General features: G+C 40.8%; 1 protein-coding gene and 1 long non-coding RNA gene across 3 annotated transcripts in view; one reads left to right on the forward strand and one right to left on the reverse strand.

The window, feature by feature from the left end:
- Positions 1-18,325, forward strand: part of HTR1F (5-hydroxytryptamine receptor 1F) — a 103,434-nt gene that overhangs the window by 5,781 nt on the left and 79,328 nt on the right. The gene's annotated exons all lie outside the window — the stretch shown is intronic.
- LOC111942591 (uncharacterized) overlaps positions 1-18,325 on the reverse strand; it is a 105,608-nt gene that overhangs the window by 3,164 nt on the left and 84,119 nt on the right. Inside the window, exon 7 of the long non-coding RNA XR_002870607.2 lies at positions 16,458-16,583. This is a non-coding gene — a long non-coding RNA (uncharacterized LOC111942591). The remainder of the gene's footprint in view (positions 1-16,457; positions 16,584-18,325) is intronic.

The following is an 18,325-nucleotide window of genomic DNA, read 5'->3' on the forward strand; positions in this document are numbered from 1 at the left end:
ATTTTCTTATCCTTAGCTTTGTGCTAGATTATAAAAGATCAGCCTGGCTTGGAGAAGCCACTGCAGTAGGCAGTGGTGGAGCCCACGGAGTACAAGTTTGCCACCTCACTGTGATGACTGTGGCTCACTGAGTCACTGACGAGAAGGGGGAGCTCTGAAACCAGCAGAGACAACTGAAACAGGGAGATCTGTGATCAAAATATGATCCCTGAGAGAGATTTTAGGCCAAGGTTTATTGGTAGCTCAACCACTAAAGGATGTAGGCTAACTTGGACCTCATCAGTATTACTCAGAGATGCAGCCCAGTCAGTTATCAGAGTATCTTCCTCTAATTTGTGTTATAATAAATCCTGGTAAATACAGCACAAGCTTTTAACAGGGCCACAGACACAAAGCAATAAATGTGTGCTGGGTAAAAATATTAGGAGTATGTACCATTGTCTGGAAAGCTTTTATCAAAAATGGCTCATTATAACAACTATTGTCAAGTTATAAACCTTACACCACTTGTGATTGTTCAGGAGACTCTCCTGGGTGCCCTGAAATGTTTTAATTAATAGTTTAATAAAAATTAGTGTTTAATTATTCATTAACAGTTGAGCTGAGGGAATAACCTGTAAAGTAACCGGTAAGCGTGCAGGTGATGAAAGGTTGGGGAAGAATGCAAATGGATGGAACAACTGAGTTAGAATTAAAGACTGTCTTAAAAAATGCAGCTGCATAGAACCAGTATCAGGGATGCTCTCGGGCAGGAACAGCCAAGAGTGCAAATTTAACAGTGGAAATGAGTGGCCAGGCAGAGGTGACACCCCAGCAATATCACAGAGCTGATTCATGTTCAGATGATGTCTCTGGTGAATCCTTTTTGAATAACTGCTACGTGGCCCTCCACATCCTGGGCACGTGGGAAACAGAGAGAGCAGGGCTGCTCTGCAAGGGGGACATGCTGGGAGCCCAGGTGACCCCAGCACAGGCACTCCTCACAGAGGGGCCACAGCCCAGCACAGACAGGCAGAGCCAGGTGCCCATAATGGGACCAGTGACAGCCCCAGAACTGTGGGGGAATGAACCAGGGGCCACCCCAGGGAGCAGCCAGGAGCAAAAAATGACAGACATTATTTAGTGACAGAGAAAAAAAAATCAAATGTACCAGAGAAAACAAGCAAATAATACAATTATCCTCTCAAGAAAACAGGAAAGTCAAACTTTAGAAGTCTAATAGCATTTTGGTCTCTGTGAAAGATGCATTATAGGCTGCTGATTTCTTTCCTAGGGAAATGACTTCCATTCTGTCCTAACACTTGTATCTGCATAAACAATCTTCTGTATTGGGCTTGCCCAACATAATGGCATCATTACCATCTCTTCCGCACAAAGAATTTTTACATTATGGTCATAAATCAAACTCCTTCTCACTCTGCCTTTTACTGAAGACTTTTAATTTTTTTCTTCCAGTCAAGTCTCTCTCCTCTCAAAGACTGTACTGCAGGTCTCATTAGGAAATTACCTGAAGATTGACAGTTGCCAGTGGCAAAAAAGAGCCCCTGCTGTTTTCTAAAAGGCAAAATGTGTTTCTTTTCATTTAGACCAAAGCCTTGTGTGATTATGGGGTTTTGGCTTTTTTTTTTTTTTAATTAATATTTTAGGATGTTTATATCCAGAATAAACAACCATTTTCTATCAATACTAAGGATCTATGTCTACACTGTCACTTTCTGATTTTCTGTTAAGTTCCTGTCTCCTGATCATCAAAACTGTCTCGGTTTGAGTTTGTTTGGACCCTGTTATGCAGAAAACCAATCCGTTCCTTTCAAGACAAAAGCCATGTGTGGATTTAGAGGTGATTTGTTGAGGAGACCATTTCAAATAAGCACAGTAGCCAGGACCATATCCAGACTGGGGTCTTTCTGTACTGCACAGTGTTTTCCAGCACACTTCCAGCAGATCTTCTGCTCTCAAGGGCTCGCAAACCTTTGTGTCGTGTCCAAGGATGTGCAATTTATCCCCCCTTTGATAACAGGCTATCAAACTACCAATCCACTGATTGAGCTCTCATGTCAATTTAGGTCTTTTGAACCATAAAATCTCTAAAAAACAGTGATGATGTCTTTCAGCCACATGGCCCTGTGTTACAGGCCACACAGAGTGGGCACTGCTGCTTGTTCACCCTGCTCTAGATGGAGTTAACAGGAATATTGTGGGCACCAGCCCCACTTCAGCTAAGGAGCTGGGAACTCGCAGCAAGAGAGACATTTTTCCTGTTTGTTTCAGAGATTTGTGATTCAGGATTAAGTTTTTTGTTTGCATTTCAGATTTTGTCAATGGCCTAGAGACACCCTAAGATTTCTCCTTGGGAAAAGCAGATCAGGCTCTCCTCAGCCCAGGGCAAGGCAGCTACCACTGGAAAGATGACAAAATGAAACAGCAAGATGAGCAGCTCAGGATGCATCCATTAGTTTTTGGCACAAAATTCAGTGATGCTTTGAACTCTCTGTAAAAGACAAATCTGACCTACAAAATACCTATATTTGGATCCAGCTGCCAAAGAAAGACAGGTAAAGAGCACCTCTAAGTGCTGTGCCATCCAGATCCCCTCGTAACAACAAAGAACAGGAGCCTTACAAATGCTGTCACTTCTCCAGAACATGATTTGTGAGGCTTTTGTGAGGCAGTTCCACAGTCCCTCGTGAACAACAGACTGGGCTGTGGGTGTATATGGTATTGGGACACAATGTGCTATTCACACTGGAATTCCAAATCCACTGTAGTCACCCAAAAGCCAGGAGTGTCATCTGCACTTAGATGTGTGATCTTTAAACAGCAGCAGGAGTGCTGGGTGTATATCTTGTTTTTAAGATGACCTATGAAGCTGTCAGCTGTAGCTGCTTGACCTATAACAGATAATGCCATCAGGAGGAGCAAGCACTAAAATGAAAAATAGCTTTCTTTGCTTTGCCTAACATTCATCTGACACTCCTAAAGGCTGGAGCTGGGCAGCACAACTACAAACAGAGTGTAAGTTCACTATGAAGGTGCCTCAATTGTCTCTTTCTAGTGGGCTTATGTTTCTTCTCTCAATTCTTAGGTAACAAGTCTGTTCCTCATTAGCCTTCTCCTTGATCTGGTGCTGAAATTATTTATTTGCTCTCTTGGTAGTTTGTTAGACTAATGGCACTCATTTCCTGTTATATACTGCTACATGTAAGAAATAAGCAAACCATGTTTTGTCATTTCAGTCATTTCAATCTACAAAATCTCCCAAACAGAACAAAGAAAAGAGATGCTTAGATGCACTGAAACTTCATCTGGTTTTTAGTCTTAAGAAGCTAAATTCGGAAAAGGTACCAAAAGAGCATGAAAAGTATTATTTAGGAAAACCAGACATTAGATTTACAGTGAGATTCTTTGAGGTTCTTTAGATATTATGCTTCAGAAGCAGCTGCTGTCTCAATGGCACACATCACTGGTTACATTTTCCCTCGAAAGCATGACATCTAATTTCAGAAAAGCAGCCATTAATTTCTAGCTTCAAAAGTCTGTAAAGTGTGTCAATCATTAATGACAATAAACAAAAATTCTCAATGTAGCAATAATTTAATCTCTAAAAAAGAAGAGAGGGTAAAAATGTGTCTTGGACATTTTCAGGCTTGAATGGTTAAACTAGAGAGTTTTTGACAACACATTCTGCCTTCAGCTTCAAAATGTTTATTGTCTTGTGCTCTGAAGAGCTAAAGAACCACTGCAATTGATAGAGGAAATAATTTTAGTGGGCCATATGTCCACCAAAATTATGCCATTTAAAGAAGTGAAATTATTTGCAGATACACTGAATTTTATGCCAGAACAAACCTTAACCAAGGATTATTGGGCACAGAGATTTGGGTTTTTTTAACAATCCTGATACAGCAGTAAAGGAAGATAGTTGCAACAGGATGGCAGTATTTCTGTTTCCATAATAGCTCAGTAACTGGAAAGCACAGTCCAGAGATAAAGTCTTGCTCTTTGGGGGTTTCTCATCATGCAACAGTTTTAACCTCACCAAGGACCACTGTCAGAGTCTTCTGCTCCTTCTGCTCATTACAGGCTGTTCTCAAACAGGCTTGGAGCCACAGAGCAGCAGCAAGAGGAGCTCTCTAACCATTTTTTATGGCAGTCCTGAAGACAGAGATGCTCTGGTTCAAAGCCCTTTTATCTCCGTTTAAGAGAAGGGCCTGAAATGGGCTTAAGTTAGTGCTGTGAGGGGCAGTGGGAAAAGCAGAGCTTTGTGTTGCAAGGTGTGCAGGCACCCACACTTTGAACTGCTTTATCCATCCCCAACACAGGCAGAGCTGACCTCTGCTGGAATCAAGGAGTATAGAAAGTAAATCGAGGGATTTATGTCCATATGAAGAGAGGAACACATTTTTTTGCAAACTCCTCATTACCTTTCAATATGTGTTTGCAGAAAATCCCATTAAATTCTTCTTTGCTGATGCCTATCTGTGAAGGCTGGTGGATGCAACACAAGATAAATGGAAAAAACAACCCACCAGAAACTCAGGTCTGTGTTGCATCCACTTGCAGTAATGGGCTTGGTCAGCTTGATTTGGACATATCCTGAGGCAAGGATGGAGAAAGAGGAGGGTGGGTCCTGATTCTCTTTGGAAAATGCTTTCCACTGCAGACCCACAGAGATGCTTCTCTCTCTCTAAAGACTCATGTGGTCTCCACTACTGCAGTATCACCTGAGTTTTACTGAATGTCCATCCCACTGCAGTCTGTGAGGTTGGAAATGTGACATTTTATTGATTCAGAGGGAGAGGCAGGCCCCTGTCTGTGGCTGGCATAGGAGGTCAGGGAGTTTGCCCCTCATCTCCCCAGATAACACAGCAATGATGCTGCTGAATTCTTGGCTGTGTGGTGAGTATAAACTGGTGACCCTTTGCTGTTCCCAGGGCCATTGCAACACACCCAATCAGCTCCCAACAGTCAAAGGCTTTGTTAGAAATTGCTCATCTCTGCTCCATTGGAAAAGTCACAAGAAAAAGCTCTTTATGAGATACTGGAAAAAAGGTTTGGCCAGAATTTATCTGAGCAAATATAGAATTAAAATGGAATCAAATGCAGAAAGATGACAAAGCAACCGTTTTTCTGACCTGAAGGCATCAGTCTGCTGAAATCTGATTTCCATGTATCAAAGAGGAATGTAACCAAGGAAGAAGGGAACAGTCCATGTATCTTCACTTCTCTCATAAAGAAGTGAAGATGTGAAGAGGTACCTTCCTCTGGGAGGTACCTCAGTGGAAGTGGCACAGAAATCTGGATTGAAATTCAATGCAACAGTGTAGAGCCTAAGTTAAAGTTAGGAAGATAGAGAGATGTGCTGGAAATACATATAGGATGAAGCACCATTTACACAGGAAGGACCACTGGTGACTTCAGGAGCAGCTTCAATTCATCAGAACTTATTTCACATGGAACTGTAATTCTGAATTTTTTAATGCCAATTCTTTTCATAAAAGCTGCATGGTTTGTTTTTTTTTGTTGTGACCAACTAGTTTGTTCTTTTAACTGTTATTGAGAGAACTACTCATGCAATGGCATAATTTAATGATGCCTTTTCTGCATCTTAATGTGTAGTACACCTGTGACTAAATGATTTTTATTTTCTCATTTTTTATTGAGACAATATTGTGCAGACTTCTTTGGCAGGAACCTGACATAAAGCTCTGTCTGTGGAGCCCAAACACATTTACTTTCTGGAAACTCATCCATTTAATCTAGAGAAGCATAGATCATTTGAAGAATGATAAAATTACATGGTCAGCCTGGAAATTAAGCCATTTATATGAAGAGGTTTGCTCTTATGCAGCTGTAGGTATGAGTCACTGACCTAAAAAGTTAAGGCATTGCAGGGATATTAAGAAAATAAAAATAAAGAATTTAATAAATTGGTGAAGTAATAAAAGAAGACAGGAAATAAAAGACTTGTTTGTCCTGACAGAAACAAAAATCTTCTTTTTGTGGTAATGAGAACAGATCATACCCCTCGTGTTTCCTGTTACAAATCTTCTGACCCAACGCCTGTCAAATGCAATTGCTGGATGTTCTCCCTTTTAAAGAGCTGTAGCAATCAAGGATCAAGAAGTACTGCTCTTGCTTCCAGTAAAGAAGACTTTGCCACTCTTTTCTTCAGACTCTTCCTGCCTGCAGTCATTGCCAGCTCAGAAACATCTGAATTGCAACAAGGAAATATCCAGGAGGGGTGGAGTGGGCCTTGTGGGCAGAACTGTTCTCAGACACAGACACCTCCAGCCAGGGAAGAGAAGGTAGTTGTGGTTGAGTGTAGAGATGGGGTAAACAATACCTTTCTTTCTTTCTTTGCATCCTCAGCTACCTCTGAAACCTAGCCTGAAAGTGAGAATCACTTTTTCTTCTGTCTCTGTAGTGGAGGGAACTACAGGAATCTGTTCTCACCTCTCATTTGGTGCCTTTGAGGGAGAGCTGTGTCACTCTGAGCTCTCAGGCAAGAGCCTCATCTCCAGCATCTACAGGGGAGCAGCTCATACATTACAATAAACTGGCTTGGAGTCAATTCAATTTAGATCAAAGTGATGATAATGCCTTAAAGGAACTAAAGAGCTGATTCAAAAGATGTTTCTGCCTTCTGGAAGGTTATCCAGCTAGCTACTCTTATCCCTCAGGTTTGTTTGCAAATTTAGGTTCCAAGTTACTTCTAAGTACCCCTTGCTCAAGTCACAATGTTTTTGTGTGTGTATGTGTGGTTTTTACCCCATTTTAGCTGAGTGATTGCAGAGGCCAGTGGGAGGTAGAAAGGTCCCTATCAGAAGGAAATAGGGTACCTCTGATAGTAGGTATTACCTTATCAGGGTAATACCTTAACAAATAAATTGTGAAGATAGAAATATTTCTATAAATATAGTGTAGTCTCTGTTTCTCAGATTTAGATTCTCTGTGGTAGGGAGGAGGCTGTACCACAGACTGTGCCATGGGTCTCTGTGTCTGATTACAGAATTAAATCCTTATTTAAACAGCTTTTCCTGCTGTGAACTTGCTGCCTCTCAGACACAGACACACCACCACCACCACCCCTTTATGCTCCTTGTCAGGGACTTATGAATGTGCTCCATGCCAGCATCTGCCAGTGGCTGCAGGATGCATCTTCCTTAGCAAGAGGCAGAAGCTGGGATGGGTTTGGGGACAGTGCCTGTTTGTGTGGGTACACAAAAGTCACTTCCAAGGCAGAGGAATCATTCATGGATTGCAAAAGTCCAGCAACTCTGAGCCAGGAATTCCAATAAAAATTGTAACCAGATTGCAAATATACATATTAATATACATATTAAACATGATCCTAAAGAAGCTTCTAAATCAAAATGCAATAGGATAAACACAGATGATGAGAAAAAGCTGGAATAATTGCAAGCCAGAGACTGAAGCTTCTGCTATATCATCTACCTGTTTTTCCCTCATACCACCCCAGCATTCTTGCTAGACCTTTCTGAATCACACTTGTGATATATTGTCAGTTCAGCAGCAGCAGAGCTGGGGATAAGGCACCATGATTAAATCCTCACAGAGACTGTAACAGAATAAATCAAATTATGTAAGTAGTTAATTTTCATAATTTGAAATTACTTGTCTTTTATGCAGTCAGAATCAATCTAGGCTATTAGCAACTACTTTGGAGTATTTTTGGGCATGGTTTATGAATGCTGTAAGGGAAGGCACCAAGCCATTTTTGTAAGCAGGTTTGTAATACCCAGTCTTACACTGGGTTATACTCAATCAAAAGTGATGGCACAATGGTCAGTTCTGGGAAACCTGACATGCCAAAGCAGAGTCAGAAATTGTAAGCAGGAATCAGAGAGCTGATTTGAGAAGAGAAAAGGGCAGAGAGCACATAGAAGAGCTTAACATCCTGCAGACAGCCCAAGGATGCCCCTTCCCACAGCTCTCAGAGTCACTGCCGGCCCACAGCTCAGAGGGTTTGGGTTTAACTTCATCCTCTGCCAAAATGTGTGACCTTGGTGTCACCATCTAGTCTCCCTGCATCTCACTGTCCTGACTCATAAAGCAAGGTGAGGAACATTCCCCTGATTAACAAAGAACTGGAAACAAAAAACACATTGAACAGTAAAAAGTACTTGAGCTCTGTAAGGATGGGGCATTGCTTGAACCGACAGATCTTCCTGTGAGGAGCTTCCCTGCAGCTTCAAGCCAGGGTTACTCAGTCTGTTCTCTTGGTATGGGAACAGGCAGAACACATGCAAATAAGTTTTAAGCAGGACATGCAGTTCTGGAGGCCTCCACACAAGAGGCATGCCTCTGATTTTCTCTATAGCCAGCCACAAGTTTAAAGGACGAGAATTCGCAAATGGTGGTTTGGTCTTACAGCTCTCCCCTCCCACCAAGCTGACAGAAGGCTTTCACAGCTGGTTCTGCAGACCTTCACAAGACCTTTCCCTCTTCTCTGCAAGCAGCAATGGCAACTGAACATTGATTTTCAATGTGGCTTTTCATCACTGAAACGCTGACACTTTAATTATCAGGAGGCCCTGCACAGGTTGGAATTAGAAAACAATTACAAGTACTTGTATCACAGAGCTTAGTACAGCAACTCCCAAAAACTTATCTGAGCAGCAACACTTCTGAAGCTTGCTTGCTGTAGTTTTTGTTCTTACAAAAGTTTTCAGTCCTTCTGTTCCCTCAGACAGATCCTCTAATGTCTAATAATATGTTGAACACATGCTGTGGCCTTTCCATTAACAGGGGCTTGCCTTGTATCTGCTTGTTTTCATCAAAGGCAAAGGGACTCTTGATCTCTGTAAATATAGTTGAAACTGGGCAATGAGTTCAAAAGGAGCTTATGGGCACTGACAATGGCACAATCTTGTAACTGTTATTTCCCAAGGAAACTGGATTAAAAGGAAGCATCTGGCTATGTGGTAGGCTAATTCTAACCTTCCTTTCTGTCAGGTTTTTTTTTTAAAAAAAAGGAAAAATATATTTTTGCACAATGTTTACTAGCTGGGTTTCAGTCAGAGGGAAACTGATTCCCCAAATTATTTTTTTTCTCTCATTACTGGGTCTAGAAGAAGGGAAGGTTTATGTCTTTGGACATAACTAGAAGAAATTACTCTTTTAAAGTTCCCTCTTTTATTAATTACAGGTAATTTGCTTTGTCAAGGGTTTTCACGGCATGGTGTCTCCTTTGAAATAATTGCAAAATAATTCTTTCTTTAAGGTTGTTGATGGAAGTCTCCCATAGCCTGGTCTCCTACTGGAATTTTTATCCTTCTTGATTATAGGCTGTGTTCCCATGACAATTCCTGTGCTCATGCATCCCAGAATTAGCTCCTAACACATTCCAGCCTGATGGTACATTAAGCCCACTCAGTGCTCTGCAAACTACATGTACGCTCTAGGCTCTGAATATGTGGGGAGAGGAAGGTCTCTAATTTGGGTATTAAGGCTATGGGATTTAAAGATGGGAGAAGGGATGGACAGAAGGTAGTGGAGGAAGTAAAAGATGCCCAGGTTTATTCCCTTTTTAATTTCTTTTTAATAGAAATGCCTCATGTCTGCAGGCTAAGAAGGGTATGTAACAGTAGTAAGTATAAACTTTTGGCAAAATGGAACACTTGCTTGAAAATGACATCACTTTAACTTCAGAGTCTGCTGACACGGAAAGGAGTTCTGTTTTGAGTTAACTTTCCTGCAGCTTTCCTTGACTGAGCCCTCAGTTTACCTGCAAGCTCCCTGTTTCCATGAGGTGCCTGTGTGGCATTCCCATTTTAAACACCACAGCATTCCAGCTGCAGAGCTACACACCTTCCTGGAGATCTCATCTTAGTCCAAACCTGAGGAATATTAGTAAAGACCTTCTCAAAAGGAACAGCTCTGTGCTCAGTCTAGGCTGCCAGAGCAGTGCCAGAGCTGATGGTAACGCCCAACAGTGCCAGGAGCCAAGAAGGGAACACCTGGATACTCCATCACTGCAAGAGAAGTCAAGGTCCATTGACAAAAAAGACTCCCAGTAGGTGCTGGTTTGGCTCCAAATGACACTGCTGGATTATTAGGAAGATCACCATTGCATTCCCATGTTTTGTAGACAGCATTAATGTCTCTCAGCCAAAGCACAATGAATTCCAGCCAGGACTCCTGATGGATCTTCATGGACACCCAGCACTGCTAGCAGAACATGTTCAACCACCACAGCTGCTGAGAGAGCTGCTCACTGACTCTTCTCCACCAGCAGCTACAGCTCACACATTAAAGCTGTTCTGAGGCTTTCTGGATGTTTTTGCCCCGAGCCTGTTCTCAAGAAGCTGTCCAGAATGGAGAAGCAAAACTCTTCAACATGTTTCCATCTGAGAACAGCTTACCATCTCACCATCTGTCACAACAGCACTTTCTAACATTTTCTTCTCCTTCTTGGTACTTCTTATGCCTCTTCAAAGTTTGCCCTCTGGCATTCTCCAAATGGCACAGCAGTGTTCAGCAGTGTTGGGACACTTGCATTTGTGGAGTATCAAAAAGTCTCCTCCCTCCCAGATTTTTCTTGCTCAGTATGATGGTACCACGAGGGTTAAAAAAACCCAAAGCTTATTATAATGCAAGCATGGTTACCAAGATATCAGGTATAAGAGAAAATGCAATTGAGATTGTAGTTTGCTTACAGTTTGAATGATGCTCTGAGCTTTCAGCCACCTTCAGCTTCTACAAGATACATTACCCAAACTAAGATATGTAAAGATACCTACAGATTTTAAGATACTCAGTTTGCATTAATCAATCTTACACTATTAATGCTTTGAAAATAGTGCAAAATGTCTAATATTTTGCTATGCGATTTGCTCAGACCTTCAGATGACCTAAACCCAAATTTCAAGGATAATACATTCAAAGGCAAGAGCATCTCTCTGAGGGGTCACCTATAAAAGTAACATTGACCTCAGCCTCACAGAACCTCAGTGAGAAGCTCCCCACAGAATAATGTACCAGCTGCCATCACCATCTGAACAAGACCCTTTCTGTTCCTTGGTGACAAACTTCCTGATCAGATCTGTCCCATACCTCAGGGGCAGCCCATAGAGTTGCACCAGGAGGTTAACACTGATTTCTTCAAATCTCATCCATTTTCCAGCAATTCAAAGGCACACAGGCACCCTCCCAGTCCCTGTGCCAGTGCTGGTCTCCAGGCTGAGCCCAGGAGGAGACCATAGGAGGGAAATTCCAGGAGTGAGGGAAAAACATTGCATTAGTGTTGCTATGGAGATGAAAATTAGCACAATAACTATTGTGTTCTGTTTCAATGCTTCCCAGTCTTCAGTTTTAACTCCTTCCCCTACTCTACCACTGTTTCAGTTCTGTCCCAGCAGCATTCCAGCACACCTGACAGATTTCTGGGCCAGGAATTGGAAAGGGAATGGCAGAACACATAAGAACCTGAAGTCTGGGCAGGGACCAGAAAGGAAGGAGAAAAAAGTGAGGGAAGGCCTTGTAGAAGGAGGGGATAAAATAAAAAAAAAAAAAAATAAAAACAGGGAAAAGAAATTAGCAGGGAAAAAAAAAGAGAGAGAGAGAATTGTAAGAGGCAGAGATCTAGAAAAAGTGCTTTTGAAGAAAGTGCAGAAACAAAATTGGAAAATACTTTGGTACCATATGGTCACCTTCTACCATTCCTTAATGAAGCCCTGCTCCTCACAGACAGCAATGCACAGGCTGTGCACACTCAGCAGTGAATACTGAGATCTCTTTCTTCCAGCATGCAACAGACTCTCACTTTTCTTCAGCACTAAGAGGAAGAGAAAAGCTTCTAGCAAAGAAATATAACATCATGCTTTCCTCTCAGAGGAAGAGCGAAAGTTTGAATTAATTTGATAATTTTAAAGTTTTCCACGTCCACATGGTTGCACTGAATTATGTGGTTGTGCCATTTCTGATAGGGTTTATGTTTCAGTTCCCTAAAGCTTGCACTTCTTATGGATGAGTTGTTGTTGACCTGAGTTCAATCCTTTCTTTAAAATCACTTGGGCTGTAAAAGTAATGCCCTGCCCTTCTTCAGAAAGCGGAAAAGCATTCAGGCAGGGTAATAAAGATTCAGTGGAGCTTGTAGATGAAAATTAAGAAGACAAGGCACTTATGATCAACTAGGCTTCACAACTACTCACAGAGGCACCATGGGCAGCATGGCCAGCTATGTAAAGTCTCTGAACACACCTTTCACCCATGGAAAATGTTGTCCTCTTGCTGCCACAGCTCTTGTGCAAAACCCAGTGAACAAGCCTTGCTCTGCTACCTCTGGCTCTGCAGCAAGCACTGCCTTTGTTCTTCCACTCTTCCAAAATCTCATTCCTTTGCAGCCACCAAGGGTACAGCTGAAATTTTATTCTTCCCAGCCAGCAAGAGCAAGCCTTTAAAAGCAAGGAGATGATGAATGTTTTCCCTCACAGAGTTTAAAGAGGAGGAAACACCTTCACTAATTTATTGATTTATAAGGCATATTTGTGGAAGTTCAAGAAAGTCCAAAACCAGAGGAGGGATCAGTGGGACTCTGACCAACTCCAACCATAATTCGACTGCTACCATCTCATTTCCATCTCCTTTCCCTCCTCCAGCCTTGCAAAGGAAAATATCTTCAGAAGAAAAGTCCTATATCTGTTACTTCTGAAGGCTCATTCCCTTGCTTTCTTGTGAAGAACTGTAGAAATCCTTTTCTGAGAAAACTTCAAACCAGACAGGAAACACAGACAGAAAAACTGTTCTTTGAAGCTCAGAAAGTTAAGGAAAAGGCTGTTGCAAATGAAGCCTTTCAATTAAAATTTCTCCAGTCAACAAAACATCAGGCTCTTCTTATTATTAAAAGATTATCTTATCTAACAAATGATCGGTTTAAACTTGAAACTCACATGCAATATAGAATGGCTGAAGTCTGAAAATACATGGAGTTGGGTGAGAATGCTACTAATTATCCCTTCCCTGAAAGTCTCATTTTCTTTTTCTGAAATATAATACATAAAACCGTGACAAATAACTAAGATCTTTCTAATTGAGGAAGTATCAGGAAAGGGAGAAGCAGCAGGGTATGGATTTTGTTCACATGCCAAAAGCATGGTATATGAAATGTCATTGTGAAGTTCCAAAAACACTGAAGAGTCTTGCTTGGCAGCTGGTTAGTTAGGATCTTCTTAACTCTAGCAGTGCTGAACATTTCAAGTGCAATTCAAAATCATCTTTCTACCATGTTTCCCTCTCACACTTTTGCAAGACAGGGTGATGAAATCCTTTATTTTGTGAGCCTTAAAGACAAGAAATTACCAAGAGATCTTTTTTTAGCTACTGTACTCTAACCTTTCTGGATTTCTGAGAAGTTTTGTCTTTAGGATGGTATACTTATCTTTATCCCTGGAATTTTATCTACCACAAAGAGAATGCAATTTTTTAACAACAGAGTACATGCTCATGTTTCGATTCAGGGGTCACTTCATAGACAAAACACTTGTATGAATGCATAAATTAATTCTCTGTCACACCGAAATAACCAAACACCCAAACTACAAACACAATTTTGGAAAATGCTGTTAGGCTGGGGCGATACTGTCTTAATCTAGATAATTCTAGATATCCTGATCATGTCACTGAGAGGATTGGTTTTGCAAGGATGATTAATCTCCTTTTCCCCCTAACATTATGAATGCTACTAACCACTCCATCTAAGTTTGTGCAGTGTTGTTATTACTATCATCTCACAAATAAAACCTAGCCTGACATGTTGATGCCTTAAGTTTTAGCTTTCATATTTTCCAAATTTTGTACTGTACTTGTACTCTATTTATTGTGTGACTCTGAACTTCATATAAAGTGTTAGCAAGTTCTCCTCACAGTTTGGTCAGACAAAACAATCCTTTTCTAGCCCCAGAACCATTGCAGCTTCAGGCCCAAAAAGTACAAACAGCAAATTGAGGAGGGCAATCTGTGAGGATGTGACTTCATTACCTGAAGCTGTAATTGGACAATTAACCCAATATGTAAATGGAACAAAACTTATAAAAGTGTGAACACTCGTGACCGGGTGTCCACCTTGGGTGGAGCCTTGGCCTGGCTCCTGTGCTGCCCAGGGTGTATCCTTTGAAGGCCTTTTAATAAATACTCACTTTATTCCTTTAACTCTGTCCAGCCTCTGCTCCAGGTAGCCTCTCCAGGCATCAGTGTCAGTAACTTGTGCATCATCTATATTAACAAATCCTTCTTACACAATATTTATTCTGTGCGTTTTTTAAGCCTTAAAACAACATGGTCAGTGTTAAGGTACTGGGAACTTTCCCACCTTTAGTGAGGGGCTGGAGTGAATGAGCTGGCATGTCATGAAATAGCTCAGATGGGTCACAGTGATGGTCTGGTACATGCAAAACCATGCCTGGATCTTTGGACAATGCCTGGATGAAAAGTAGAGCTTCTCAGGGTGCTCCATCCCACCAAAGCATCCCATAGGAAACATGCTGCCTTCCTGGGCTCTGGTTGTAATGCCACCTGATGGTGAGTGAAAATGTCTCAGGCGATATGAAAAAAACAGAAATCCAGGCTGAGCTGCATCAGTTTGACTCTTGAACGGACAGAGCCGTGGTCCAGCAGAGAGCTGCTGGATGCTGACGCTGTTTTCTCTCTTCCAAGGATTGCTGCACACTTGGGAAGCAGAGCTAAGCCTTTTGCACTCCACTGCCACGAAAAAATCATGAATGTTGTTGTGTTTTTTCCAAGCCCATTTTCGCTTTCCCTTACGCTCAGCCTTTCCAGCTTTGATCACAATGCAGCACAGCTAACAGCACCTGAGGAACATTGCTAGGCAACAGATGCTGCAAAGGACCGCTTCCCCTCCCCTCACACCGAGGTGGCAGCAGACCTTACAGTGCTCCACGCTGCCTGTCACCAAATATTCAAGGCAAAACCTGCTTAGTTTTATGATGGCGGTCAGCCAAAGCAAGAAATTACTCTGAAAGTAGGAGCTGGAAACAAAACTGCAGTAGGTAAAAAGAGGCAAGTCAAGGAAATGAAAGAGAAACACGATGGGAGACAACAAAAGGCAACATTAAATAAGGAGTTATTAGATGTGTGGGAGCGGGTGGAGAATATGAGGAATGAAATTGGCAAAACACATGTACAGAACTGAGTTGAAAACTTCTGTGTTAGCATAAATACAACTAAGCTTAATTTACTGTCCTTGTTGTAAAAGTTTATTTATTGCTGAAATTCTGGTTAGTGTTCATTTTACACCACCTTATCAAAAATTATGTCTACCATGAGGAAACCAACACTACTGTTGTGTTTTTCTTCTGAATTACCGGAGTAGTTCACATTCATTTTTGCTCAGTCCATAAATGTCATCCATGGAGTAAATAGAAAAATTTCATTTCATCATCATTTAGGAGTGAATATAGAAGCTACATAAGGCCACATAAATCTTTATAGAACACAAATGGGTATTTCACCCAGAATATAGCTTGAAAGGCACATAGAAAATGGTACATACTAAGCAATGCTAAGTAAGCAAGGGAATGTTGCATCTGTCTAATGAGAGTTTTCTTTAGGACAACAAAAACCAGCTGCTAGAATAACCTGACCTGGAAGCTGTGAAGCACAGTGCAGTATCACATTTAGGAAATGTGCTTCTGCATTGTTTGAATCTCTGATTGCTCTTTTAAATGTGTAAATAGGCTTGCCCAGTAGGATGAACAGTGGCAACGAAAACAGATGTTAGGTATGAAGAACCAACAAGAAAAGTTCTGAGCATCAAATTAAGCTGTGTGTTAGAAATTAACAAATGCAGACTTATGGTGAAAATTAGACTTGGCAAAGGATATTAAAGTAAACTGGGAGGAGGATGGAGTTACTATGCAGAGAGGACAGACATTAAAGATAATCTGGGTACAGTCCAAAAACTGGGTAGATACTCTGTGCCTCGTTTCAGTCAGAGGAGATGATGTGGAACATAGAACAAGAGACAGAATGGCTAAGGGGAATCAGGTTAGGAAAATTGTTAAGGAGCTTATTTAGTCTTTTGGACCAAACAATCACCACAGCAGAATTCTGAAAGAAGAGGATGCAAAATAGCAGGTAGAAAAATGCTTTCAGTAATTCTGTTGTCAATCCATTCTTAAGTGACCATACAACTGCAAAGAGGTTGATGAATGACTGAGTTTGCCAAAGTAAGAGCTTTGGCAGATAAGGAATCTGTCAACAAACTTACAGTTGAAGCAAAAAACAGAAAAGGGAAAATAATATTTTAGCTGAAGGGTAATATTGCCATGAGAGCAAACACAACATGAAGTTAGAAGAACATATCCAGCCTTCAGTACAATGAGGTTGGGTTTGGAGAACAGTTTGCTGAGGGTAATTGACATAGAAGTATTTAGAAATGGAGATTGATAGTTTTGGGTAATTAGAGATGAACTTGCCTGAGGTAGGAGAAGAGACCATTCCTAGACCAGAAACAAACAGGTCTGTTCTTTCTGTCCTCTCAGAAGGCAAAGGTTTAGGTTGAAGGTGTTGGCATGGCACAGACTGAGTCCTGCCAGTTGTTCCTGGGGAGAAGGGAGGAAATGGAAAAGTCAAAACCTGCCTGCTGTCAGAGGGGTTGAAATCCCTACATGGCTCACCCTCTGCTCATGGAATTGACTGTACACATGCTGCCCAGATGAGAGACTCACTTAGGGAAAAGCAACCAACCATTTTCCCTCAGTCAATTACTTTTTAACTTAACAGAGTTTATGCAGTTTGTCTAACCTAAACCAAATTATTGACTGTGTTGAAATAGGAGAATAGAATTGGAGGCATAGGTATCTTCAGAAAATTACTGTTATGCTTTTCAAGTTTCAAGTAAATGAAATATTCCCTCCAAGGGCTTAACCAAACTTGAGTATGTTTTGTTTGTGAACTCTTCAGCCAGCTCTCTCTGCCACTGACACATCACTTTGATAAGTCCCTTTTTAATTGCTTCAACACACCAGTTAAAATATCTGACTCATTTCATAAATGCACTTTAAGGTTTCTTATTAAAAATTTTTTCAATAGTCCAAGAGAAAACGGGTTCTGCAAACACAGAATAAAGTTTACTAATCTATTTTTGGAAAATGAGAGCAGTGCCAATTAGCCTGCAGCAGTCTGATGGTGAAATTCCCCATGCCCTACTGGGAAAGGTCACTGGAGTTGTGCCTGCATGTTGACACAACCTTTTAATGCATATACACATTAAAAATAATTATTTTGCATGCCAAGCCATATCTTTCTCTTCTAAGTTCATTTCCACTGTGGAATGGATGGTTTGAAATCCAATTTAACTAATTTTCTTGATGCAATTTTCTTCCATGTCTACTATTTTCAGTGTATATTACATCTTTACTACTTCTGAATACATCTTATTAAGTAATAATCACAAATATATATAAATATATATATATACACCATAAATTTCAATTCTGTAATTTTGCCTTTCAGTCAACTCTAATGTTTGTCATTTCTGAAAGCTTTAAAAAAAAAATCTGTTGAATAAGTATGCACTTCAATTGTTCTTCAAACCCACTGAACAAAGACATTTCATAGCTAACTTGCATTTATTTATCCCTAAAACCAATTCCATTTTCTATTGAATCTTCTTAATGTGTTTTGTTGGGGGTTTTTTTGCCTTTATAACAATTGATATGCAGTTATGGAATTCAATTGGATCACAGAATTTTTTTCAGAGCTGGAAATGAAATTTGCTAGCATCTCTTTTCTCATCCTCAGAGCACCAGTTTGATGTATTTGAAACGCTGCTACAAACCATAGAGTGAAACAAGAGAACTGGGGGCTGTGGGAAGGTCCAGAGAATCTGCTCTCCTTCTAACCCTGAAGCATGGAGGGGTCTGGAGGGATGCTGGGACATTGTTACCCTTATATCCCACATGGAGGAGGGTTCAGGAACTGGGTTTTGAGCAAGGGGGTTTTTGTTAGGTTTTGCAGTCCTCATATGAAGTTCCTCCTGCTTATGCAATTGTTTCAAAAGATTTAACTTTAGGAAGAAAATTCTTAGATTCATCTGCTTTAAAATAAAGCAAACAACAACAAAAAAACCCAGTCTGTCTTAAAACTGGCTACCTCACAGACACTAAATATTCACAGAAGGGATGGGCTGTTTATTAATGTTTATTTATTTTTTAATTATTTATTAATGTTTATAAAAAACATTTTTCATGATGCATTTAGAAGTGTTCTGTACTCAACTATTCCATTCTAAACAGATTTAACTCGATCACAATGAAATCTTCAGGAGAGTGTGGCAGTGCTT

Source organism: Cyanistes caeruleus, chromosome 3 (assembly GCF_971803275.1).
Source record: "Cyanistes caeruleus chromosome 3, bCyaCae1.hap1.1, whole genome shotgun sequence".
NCBI classification, from domain to species: domain Eukaryota; kingdom Metazoa; phylum Chordata; class Aves; order Passeriformes; family Paridae; genus Cyanistes; species Cyanistes caeruleus.